The sequence below is a fragment of the Athene cunicularia genome, assembly GCF_003259725.1.
Source record: "Athene cunicularia isolate RWA chromosome 2 unlocalized genomic scaffold, athCun1 chr2_part1, whole genome shotgun sequence".
NCBI lineage: Eukaryota > Metazoa > Chordata > Aves > Strigiformes > Strigidae > Athene > Athene cunicularia.
In genome coordinates, this window is record NW_020799095.1 from 82,045,284 (window position 1) to 82,057,411 (window position 12,128).

The 12,128-nt window shown below is 39.0% G+C and overlaps 1 protein-coding gene across 1 annotated transcript in view; it reads left to right on the forward strand.

Annotated features, from left to right (window-relative positions):
- FHOD3 (formin homology 2 domain containing 3) overlaps positions 1-12,128 on the forward strand; it is a 369,637-nt gene that overhangs the window by 157,120 nt on the left and 200,389 nt on the right. The window contains exon 4 of the mRNA XM_026841709.1: positions 10,349-10,454. The gene's annotated coding sequence lies outside the window, so the exon portion shown is untranslated. The remainder of the gene's footprint in view (positions 1-10,348; positions 10,455-12,128) is intronic.

Sequence of the window (12,128 nt, forward strand, 5' to 3'; positions counted from 1 at the left end):
ATGTCTGAACCTCTTTCAGATTAGAGTACTTCCCAGTATCCTCAAGCCTGAAGAAAATCCTATCTGTAAGAGAATTACATGTTTGTTTCAAGGTATTAATACCGGATAAGACTTCATGTGTTTTAATTTGTAAAGTAATGTTAACTATTCGAATACTTATTTTGCCCCCATTTATTCTTTCAACTATCCAAAAGAAACTGCAGAAAGGCATACAATTCAGAATGTGTACGGGTGTAAAGGAGGCCTGAAACAGGAGACACCAGCAAATGCTGTATTTGTTTTGCTGGTATTTTTAGTGTAATACAAAATATGTTATTGAGAAACAATGGAATATTTATTTTCTGGACTGAGAGTATTTCAGAAGGGAGACTTGAGGATTAATGGCTGTAAGTCAAACACTTTTGGGTGAATTTCTGTATGTCTTCATTGGTGCAAAGGTGGCAATCCATAATAAGCAATAGTGTGGTCTGTGTTTGAAATGTTTTCATCTTGTACAGAAAAAAAAGTGTATTTTTTAATACTTTAATGGCATAGAGTTATTGTTAGCTGGCACAATGTGCTTAAAAGACAAAAAAAAATGATGGCATTTGGTGATTGCTACTTAGACAACTGACTCATGAAAAGAATATGCAGTGGAATTGATACCTGAGGGTGAATTTTCCTTGTAATCATCACTAGAAACCAAACTTTGCATTGCAGGTTGCTTAAATATATTAACGCACTGAAAATAAAGTAGAATTGTCATTTCCATGCATACTGTTGTAAAATATTGCTGCATGTAAATAGATGTGAGAATAGGAAAAAAGGGAACACTGTAAAAATACTGAGGTTTTATATTGTGTTATGGTCATGTTTCTACACAGACATACATGTAATGAGTTGGGAAGATGTAAAGGCTGAAGGAGAGAAGCAAATAAGGAGTCTGGAGTCAGCATGTAGGGGAAAGCTTGGGGTGCAGAAGGGTGGAAAGTGTGGCACAGCTGTGGCAGCAGTCAAACAGCTGAAGTGCATTTGTAATCAGCAGAGATACCAAGAGGAAGGAGCTTCCATTGAGGGACAACTGACTGCTTTATCCTGGTCAAATCCTTGACTGTCAAAATGCTTCTGCCATTGCCTCAGTTACCTCTAACAGCTGAGTGCAGTTTTGGAACATTGTAGTCCAGGTCACCTTTGTTCTCATAGGATCACAGAATGGTTTGGGTTGGAAGAGACCTTAAAGATCATCTAATTCCAACCCCCACACCATGTGCAGGGACACCTTCCACTGGATCAGGTTGCTCAAAGCCCCGTCCAACCTGGCCTGGAACACTGCCAGGGAGGGGGCAGCCACAGCCTCTCTGGACACCCTGTTCCAGTGTCTCACCACCCTCACAGGAAAGAATTTCTTCTTTCTATCCAATCTAAATCTACTCTCTTTCAGTTTAAAACTATTTCCCCTCATCCTATCACTACAATCTCTGAGAAAGAATTCCTCTCCATCTTTCCTGTAGGCCCCCTTTAAGTACTGGAAGGCCTCTATGAGGTCTCCCCGGAGCCTTTTTTAGGCTGAACAACCCCAACTCTCAGCCTGTCCTCATAAGGGAGGTGCTTCAGCCCCCTGGTCATCTTTGTGACCCTCCTCTCCACCCACTCAAGAAGGTCTGTGTCCTTATTATGTTGGTGACCCCAGAGCTGGTCACAGCACTGCAGGTGGAGTCTTACAAGAGCAGAGTAGAGGGGCAGAATCCCCTCCCTCGACCTGCTGGCCACACTTCTCTTGATGCAGCCCAGGATAGAGTTGTGAGTGCAGGTATAGTCAGTTTTCCATCCACTACTACCCCCAAGTCCTTCTCTGCAGGGCTGCTCTCAATCCACTCATCACCCAGCCTGTATTTGTGCTTGGGATTGCCTCAACCCCTGGACAGGACCTTGCTTTTGGTCTTGTGGAACTTCATGAGGTTTGCACAGGCCCACATCTCAAGGCTGTCAAGGTCCCTCTGGATGGCACATCCCTTACCTCCAGCATGTCAACTGCACCACACAGCTGGGTGTCATCAGCAAACTTTCTGAGGGTGCACTCAGTCCACTGTCCATGTCACCAACAAAGATGTTAAACAGCTCTGGTCCCAGTACCAACCCCTGAAGAATGCCACTCATTACTGCTGTCCACTCAGACGTGGAGACATTGAGTGCAGCTCACTGAGTGCAGCCATCCACCCAATTCCTTATCCACTGAGCGCATCAAATCCATGTCTCTTGAATTTAGAGATGAGGATGCCATGTGGGACATTGTCAAGGAGTTCTTCTAGGTGTGCTGGTGGGAGTGTGGGGGAAGACAGGAACTGAAGTTGCCTAACATACTTATCTTGGGATAGTTTCTGAGTTGCCAAATATCAGGGAGTGAAAATACTTGTCCTTGAGAGATGGTCTCTTTGTGACTGCAGAAGACTGTCCTCCTACTCCCCCTGGGAGGTGTGTTTCATTCATCTTCTAAAAGTAGTGTTCTCATTCAAAGTAGAGCTGAGTTCTGATTCAGAGTAGAGCTTAACAAGACTTGCCTGCTTAACCACCAGCTCATCTGATCCATACGGAGAATTGTTTTGTAGCTGCTTAAATAATTTAGATTGAAATGGCAATAATAGGACTTAAGTTCATGTATGTATGTGTGTATATATATGTGCATGTGTGTATGTTTTTGGAATGATTTCTTTCCAGGTTTGTTTGCAATAGATGACTTGGCTTTAAAAACGGACTGAAATAAATAACTGAAATAAACAGTGACAATTGAATTAGATAGTATCAGGCACTTCTGGATTGGCAATCTAGTATTTTAATTATATCAATAATTTTGGAGTCCAAAGAATAGAACTATAGTTTAAAGTGTGGGAAAGTAACTATAAATTATATCTTGGCGGTCCATGCTCCTTCAATCACTTCCTGACTATGTTTACTCAGTTTTCAAGCCAGAATGAGCTTTTCTAACTGCAAACATTGCAAGCCAATCTTGATCTATAAAATGCAACCTGTTGCTTAGCCAGTAAAAAAGCTGGACTCCAGAAATGGTCTGGGATTTCTGTTTCTAATAGAGCACGGCATAACTCTTTTATTACTACATCATTGTAGTCTTGTCAATGGGAGTAATTATTTTGCTGGTAACTTTAGCAGATGTGATGCATACTGAAGGCAGGTAGCAATAGTTTAAAATATTCTTGTGGAGACTTTATTGTGGTATATTTCTAACGTAGACTCTGAGGTTGCAGAGCTAGGCAGCTCAAAGGAGGGCTGAGAGGAACTGGCTGTCAATTTTCCCTCGTTTCTGGGGCAGAACATCATATAATCATTTCAAATTATATGGGGAACCTGTGGACATGAAGGCTCTCAGGTAGTGGAAGTGGACTCTGGTCATAGCCCAGCACTGCCACATTGCTACTGCTGCCCAGGGCAGTCAAGTTAGGAGCAAGCTGTGGGGTTGTTTTGTTTTGTTTGTTTGTTTGGTTTTTATATTTGAGGGTTTGCTGGAGCCAGAGGAATGCTTGGGAAAGATGATCAGTAGATTTATATTTTCCTTGTGCTATTAGGAGTAGAAAGGGTAGAATAAGGCCTTAACCATCATTGATTCTACTGCTAACAGAAACCTGGATTTTATCATTCTGCTTTTATTTTTTTAGTAACAGAGGAGGCTTTTCAAGTATATTGGGCAATAGTCCTGCATTTTACTTTGTTGTGGTGGAGTGTCAGATGTATTGTCACTTGAGATTTATGCCAGTGAAAGCCTGCAGTCGCACATGGTTTGCTCCTTGACCTGCCTCCTCCTTCTTCCCTTTCCTCACCAGTCAGCTGCTGTCCCTCTACTGCTAATTTACATCCCCAAATGAATGATGCTTAATCCCTAAACCTTAATCCTCCTAAAACCAGAGCTGAACTTTGTGATCCTACTTTGACTTTGCAGATTTAAAAAAAAAAAAAAAGTGAAAAAATGTATTTCTAAAGAAGATGGCCATCATTTATATTGGGAAGGGGGGGTTCTTTTCATGAGTGCAAGTATTTTTCCATGTTACTTTATTTTTTTCACATTGAGCATAATCATCTGGGTTTTCTGTTTCAGTTCTGCCTCCTTGCTGTGCAGTGGGTACTCTGGGCAGGGGAATTTGAGGAAGAGGGGTTTCCAAGGAGACCTTACTCTGATGTGTTAATGTGGACTGGGGACAACGCACTTTCCCAGCATGCTATTTCACAAATGAACATAGCAATGAGTGAAAATTTCCCTAGCACCCCCTCTTTAAAAGTAGTGATTTTTACTTCAGAAGTCAGTGTCTGAATGAGACATGCCCTTTCTGCCTGTAGGACTCTGTATTGATATGCTGCCAGCATCTTGTCCCATGAGATTTCGGGCAGCAGAGGAGGATGCTCCTCCTCTTTGAATCTAGTAGGATTTACATTTCTCCTCTTATGCTACATTGCACAGTGAATTGGCAATATTCATGTTGTCTTGTGCTTAGGTGAATTATCACATCATTACAATGTGAATGCAGTACATCTTTGTGAAGTTACTGGTTTTGGTATACAGATAAAATCAGAGTTGGCCTGAGATTCAAAGTCTGAATCTCTCTTAATGGGGATGTTGTAGAATGACAGAGCAGAAAGGGAAGCTCTTCCTCAGACTGAGGATAAAGTGTGTCAACTACTGGAGCTTGATGTGGGTGCAATCCCCTCCCTGTAAGCCCATAGACAAAGCTTATCAAGTAGATTCTTGTGGCTGTGGCTGGCACCCCGACTGCCTGTGCTGTTCTCACTTCTAGGTTGGATTATTGCAATTTTTGCATTCTGGAAAGCGTGGTTGGTACAGAATGTGATTGCTGGCTCACTCAGTAATGTGTCCTGTAGAGAGCACAGGCTGGGGAACCCCATGGTTCCTTATTTAAAGTGAACATTATAAAATGTGCAATGTTTAGCTTTTTAACAGAAGCAGGAGAGAATTTTACAGCATAGGATTAAGTATGGGAATGCTCAGGCAACCAGAAACAATGAAATAGCTTATGAAAGGAAAGGAAAAAACATAAAAATCAGGTTCTCGTTGGTGGAAATCTCATAGGCAAGCATCTTGTTATGATTCCTTGGAAAGACAGTACTCAGTACAGCTGTTAGCCACGTAAGAGAGAAATATGTATGTGCATATCCAAATGTGAATATTCAGTTACTAATTCCGTTTCCCCGAATACTTGGAAAGGAGCTTTCAGCAGTACTTGTTAACTTTAAAAAAAAAAATTTCCTTGAGAAACTGTGTTCCAAAACTTTGATTCTTATTAGGAAGAGAAGCACTTTCTTGTGGCATAAAAATAATCATGATTTGGGTAAAGGTTTTCAAGCATATGGTCTGCAGAAATAGCAGGCTTCAGAAAGATTTATCTTTAACAGTATGTAAACAATTTATCTTTGCATGTGGAAGCTGCACATCAGATAGGATGCATTCTTGCAAAGTGCCATTCTTTGAAACAGTCTTCAGCTTTACCTTCAGATAAGACCCCACAAAACTGCATTAGAGAATATATCAAATGATACAGAGACAGGAGAACTGGTAGGAAAGAAGGGAATCCAGCCTACACTTTTTATTCTGCTAATGAGCATATTATATAGACTGCTTGATGACAGGGTTTGTGGGGTCTTTCTAATAGCTAGGCTGAGTTATGGAGGTGAAAGTATGATTTGTGCATTTTGTCAACCATATAAGCAAGCTTTAATCTCATCAGTTTTAATACATTTAATTTATTTTTAGTTATACTTTGGACAAAAATAGAACTCCATTACAAAGCGACATACATTATCTTGTTTTTTCTTCCTGTGAGATGCCTGAAGAAAGGAAGAGACCATGATCTGTTCTAAGTGTGTGAATGAACGTGTAAAATATAATTATCTGAGGAGGACAGTGGTATCTTTTCATAAAGACTTCAAGTAGCCAGCTTTTGTGTCACTGCACAATCTTTACGGTTGCAGGAGCTTAGCAAGAAGCTTAGAGAGCTTTGCCTGTGTTTTCCTTCTTTTCTCATCAGGGCCTTGATGCCCGCTGATTAAGTGGTCATAAATCTTTGTGATATTAGCAGAGGAGTCCATTTCCATAGCAAATGACAACCTTTCCCTGCCTCCTTTTAACTGTTATCACACGCATGCGGCAGCTACTTGTACCTATCATTATCACACACACCATATATTCCGTACAATGAATGCTCTCTTCCTGGAAACCTGAACCTCTTACCATTGCTAGAGAGTAGCCTTTACTCTTGAGGTCACCTAACTTGGCAAGTCAGTGAGTTAATGGGTCTGAAAAGATTATCCTAGACCAAAATTGATGTAAACATTCTCCTTTCAATGTAGAACGCATGGTCTTGGATGTCTTTCATCTTTTGCTGCACATTCCAGATGTTTTCTTCTTTCCTCTCATCATATATACATGATGGGATAGATAATGTACCGAGTTCAGATTTATGTCTAGAGCGTGATGTGTTTGTACTCTGCTTCATTACACCTTCTTTTTCCCTTTTATTTGGGAAAGGAGAAGTACCTTAAAAGCCTTTCTTAAATTCAGGTTTGATTTGTTTATTCAGTGCTTTCCAAAAGCAGTCTGGTTAGAGTCCCTCATCCCCTTCATTTCCTCTGCTGTTCTCCTGCAATATATCTCCTTTCAGTCAAGGACGACTCCATGATGTAGTGGTTTACTCCTTTGGCTGCTTTGAAATAGTTCCAGAAGGCAGATCTCACAATTTTCTTTGGGAAGGTCCTTGTTTTAAAATAAATAAATAAATTAAAAAGTCACCAATACAAAACAGATCTCTAGCATGAGGTATTTTGAGAATAAAATGTTTTGTTGTTTGGTTTTTTTTTTCCCCAGATGATACTCCAGTATGCATTTACTATTTAAGATTATGGGGAATATAATAATCTTAATATACTATTAAGATTATGGGGAAGTTATAATGGGTATTTCAGTTTTTATCTTTCACAGAATATCAACAGCCCTTAATGGCTATGCAATGTTAAAAAATGTATTTTGTTTTTGGAGTTGACCTGAAGGTCTCTGTAGCTGAACTACTGCTTACTTCCCTAGCATAGGGACATGTTCTTTTGTATCATCCGAACATCTTTTATTTTTCCCAAACAGGCATGTTAAGTCTATCAACAAATGTCAGAATCTGCAGACCACAGTTATTCCTTCTCCTTCCTGTTTTTCTAGTCTTGCTTCTTTGCCCATGAGTCAATCCAGAATAGATTTATTTTTTTCTCAAGGATGATGTAGACACTCTTGATTCAAAACCAAAATGTCTACTTGAGTATTTAACAAAAGGTATTTGAAGACAAAAAAGTGGGCTCTGAGCTAGGACACCATTCCCAACTGAAAAAATAATTGTGGTTATTTTACTCAATAGTTTATATTGTTTCTCTTAAATTAGACAATGGTGTTGTCCAATAAAAGATGCATCTATTTGTCATCAGATTTGTAGAAAAACTATTTTTGGAGTATGCTTTTCCTGCAGCTTTCTTGATTCTGCACTGTGCTACTAATTTCTGTTGATTTTTGTAAATTCTGCGTACTCCTATCCTTTCTGTCCCTTGCCCTTGTTCCCACCACTGTCCGCTCTGGGTAGGGGAAATTTAGCACCATCTCTCTTTAGTAGCAGGGAATTTTTAACCATTGACTTTGACATACAGAGTAACTTAGTTTCCAGGAATGCATAGTCCTTGTGAATTACCATGGTGTGTAGCCTTAGTTTACCTGAACCCTGAATATACTGCAAGCTTAGCTGACAAATCCCAGGGATATGTTCCTCTCCCTTGAGTTTTAGGAGAAACAAGATCCGAAATTCTTGAAGAATAATAGGTTACTCAAGTTTCTTCGAGTTAAAAACACCATATACAAAGGGATGTATAGGAGGGAGCAGTTGCTTGATGGCCAGAAAGGAGACTCCTCTGGGGTCCCTGGGTATGCTTCTGCCTCCCTGCGCTGCTGGAGGTGGCTCTCCATCGTACAAGGTGAGATTGCATATATTGCTTGATACCCAGTGTGATCTGGATCTGTGTATTCCATGCATTAATATTTATTTATGTATTTATTTGAAGTTGCTTGTTTTTAAATCAGGCACCCCAAGTTTTGGGGAAGTGAACCTGAAACACAGCTTTAATTGTCAGAAAGCATTTTATCTTGGGTCCTTTTCTTATTTTTCCAGGACTCTAGTTGTAAAATGTTGTTCTGGAAGTTCACTGTGTGAATTTTGGCATCACTTGCTGCACAAATTAGTTCTGAACCAATTTATCTGAAGTTAAGTGCTCAGTCCTCTTACTGGTGGTATTTGGAAAGGGCTTTGCCAGAGGTCACTGCTTGGAATGGGACAGGCAGAGGTCCACATGCCCTGGCTGACTATGCCCCTTCCTAGCCTCTTGCCTCATGCATCAGGACATTCTCTTTAGGTTGGCAGCTTGGCCAAACATACAGCAGCCTCAGTGCCAGCCCTTAGCTGCTCAATGTAAACATCCTTCTTAATTCCTCAGTTGTCTTATGGAATGGCAAAGGGAATTCCCTGGTGGGCTGCAGTGGAAGGGGATCTGTGCATGCACCTTTAAAACACTGTTATGTACAACAGAGGAAATAAATATAATTAGTGTTGTCTGTAAAGCTCTGCTTTACTAGTAATCCCACTGTCTTTTGAGTATGGTAAAGGAATTTTGTTGTCTTCATAAAATCGTGTGCTTGTATCTGTAGTGCCCTGGTCTGACATGGGAGTTTGTAAACTTCCTAGCTCTTCAGAAAACTTTATCAAGGCTTTTATCTATCTACAGAAAAAATAGCATCCTCAAAAAATAAAACATTGAGACTAAGAAGTAAATAAAATTTTTAGATCAAGTGTGCACAATGATGGGTTCTATCTAACCTATTTTGGGGTTTTACAGTATACTTTTGCAAAGATGTGGGATTGATTGTATGCTTCCTCTTTATATACTTTTAAAAGAATATATCAACTTTATAATGATAAAGTTGTGTATCTACACATGACTATAATGGATGTTTAAGTTGTTTTAGCAAATTTGATCTTCTGAAACATTAAACCTTTTTTTTGCCTCATAATTTCTAATTTTCTCACAAATTGCTAGATAAACTTACGATTTTAAACATCTCATTTGGTCAGCCTTTAAGAGTTATTTAACATAGCTCTGGTGAGAGAAGGAAATCCATAAGAAACTGTCAGGCTGAAAGAAATCTGCAGTAAGTGAACTGTCTCACTAAAAGGGACTTGATTATTTTCTTTCTCTTGGCAGTTTTCTAAGTGAATTCATTTGCGGTGAATTCAGAAATCACTGTCAACAAAACTATCTACTGTGTCTACATCTTGGTTTCTCAGGGCTGTGTACACTATTGTGTATGAAAACATAATTTTAAAATGCTCAAAAGCAACTCGACAACTGTGATTGTCCACAGAGTAGTTCTCCTCCATTAATATTTTAAATTGGGTTTGTGCCTAATTTGTATGCCTAATGAATTAAGTGCTGTTTAATCAAGTTTTTAGTAGCCTTCTCTTTGTTTACATGAACCTTCTGTAAGAGAAGGCAACCTTTAGATATGGTGCTCTATAGTCCCTTGGCATAGTAATATGCATGTAGAGCCCAGCAAAGTCCTCCTCTCTCTGGTGTGTGTGTGTAAGTGTGTGTGTGTATATATATATATATATATATATACACACCTGTGATAATGGGAGTGAATCACTACAACGACTATAAACTCCCATGAAACAATAGAGTATTTTATTTGCTGTGTTTTCCATCACAAGGAGAATATTATCTACTAGTGTTCTTATATTCAACACTATACTTTTTCATTCTGAATATAATGAATTAATATTATGTTAAGATAATGAATATAATATTACATTGCAATACACACCAGTTTTAAAGTTTTGCTGTATGCACTTAAAATATTGAAACTGGAATTATGCTAAGGCATAGAGATGGACTTATCCTGTTGATCCTGACATGTTAAGGCTATAAGAATGTCTGTTTCTGTGATATGATGAGATTATAGTATCAGGGAGAATGTCTGCAAGTCTTTAATAAATCAGAAGTCATATTTTACTGATTTCAATCTTCCATAGCTGATCTAAAGGTAAAAGCTTGATTTTTCTTGTTTTGCATTGATGTATTTAATTCTGATTTTAAAATTAAGAATTCTGCTTCTGGTCTTTTATATAACAGCTTCCATATCAACTTGCTTACACCGTCTGAAACATAAAGTCAATGTCACAGGCATGCATTTGGTTTTACATTATGATATATCCTGGGTTTTTGTATTTCAAAATTCTAACGCAGCTCCTCCTTTCCCCTGTGGCAGGATGACAAGGATTTGGTTCATGAGTTTGTTGTCGCTGAAGGTCTGACTTGCTTAATCAAAGTGGGAGCAGAGGCCGACCAGAATTATCAGAACTACATCCTGAGAGGTAAATGAAATGTATCCAAAAGTTGGTTTTATTGCTCTGAAGTTTTCACAGGTCTGATGCAACTTGCCGTGTTAAGTGTCTTGGAACATGTTTCTCAGTTTGGTCCCTATGCTTGCATGTTATGCAGGAAGATTAAAGGGGGATTAATACTGCTGAGCAGGATGAATTGGAAAATCTAAATATTGATAGTCTCTCCATTGTCCAACTTTTCTTGTAGATTATACTGAAAATCTGTAATTCTAAGAAAAAAAAGGTTTTCCAAAGCATTCACTGGATAATTGTAAATGTCAAAGGGCACATAACAATAACTTCTTGGAATGTGATTAGTAATTATAGAATAAACAGTGAGACAGTCATATCTTAAGGTCAGGTGGCTGGAAACAATTTTTAGCTATCTGATATTTTGGAGTTAAAGAGGTAGTCAGAGGTTTACATTCTGTTCTTTGCACTTAACCTTACCTTTGCTACTTATCTTTTTGGAGAGTGATGCAGAAAAGGTGTGTTACAGAATTAGAAAGCTGCTTTACTGTATTGTGGCTCAAATGAATGCATGTGATTTTCATCTGACCAGGAAACCCAGGCTGCAAATTCAGACAGTTCCTTCAGTATTTGAAGGGGTTATGAGTGACAGGAGAACAGTCACACTAAGGGATCTTTGCTGCTGGATGATCTCATAGTAAATACAGAGCACTAATGAATGCATAGTTGTGGGGGATTGCTCATTTGAATTTTCTTAGAGTGACATACATAGCTGTCTTTAAAAATGTCACTTTGATGTATTTAGCTGCCAAAACTCAAACTGCAGATTGAGGAGCAAAACAAATGCAAAAATAAGGAGAAGGATTTTGTAAGAACCAGAAACACTAAGTTATAAAAAGCAAGGATGCAAGTTGTGGTTTCATGCAGAGAACTTGGAGATTAGACTGCATAAATATCAGCTTTCAAGGATATAAAAGAAACCAAACCAGTACCACAGAAATTATGTTATGTGTCAGTAGTTGTGCAGTGATACAAATGTACTTGAATAGCTTCTATATACTCAATACTTGAATAGCTTGTATGTCCTCAAAAGTAAAAGACCACTAACTACAGCGGAACCAAAGAAGGACACAGAAACGTGAAAGGAAAAAGTCTTACTTTACAGTTGAAAGAAAAATTTTCTGGGAGAAAACCGGCTGTAGAAGCCCTCAGACAATTCAGACTGGAAGCAAAATAAAGGTGCTGTATAGGACAGTCTGGCCTTCAGTGTAGGGGCTTACTCCTTTATCAGCTCACCATTGCTCTAGCGTGATTGGATGATGTCTTTGCCCTTCAGCTAGGTTTTGCAGCCAAATACTAAATATTCGAAACAAGGAAGCCTGATAGATGTTTACCCTACCTGAGTGGTGTAAAGTGTAAGTGGCTTCGTAATCCAAACACTAGCTAGCCCTGCAGCTCTTCTTCTCCAATGTCAGATAAGGTCCAGGGCACTGAGCCTTGCAGGTGACAGAATGATCTGCTGATAGCAGGGAAACCAGTCACATCTGAGAGATCTCACCACAGTATTGCAAGTACCTTCATTTTACTGAGATCTCATTTGACACCATACAGGTATGGTTTGAGAAGTATTAAAACCTCCTTTTACATTGATTGCTTTTTTCTTTTATTTTATTTCCTGTTTTTTTTTTTTTTTTT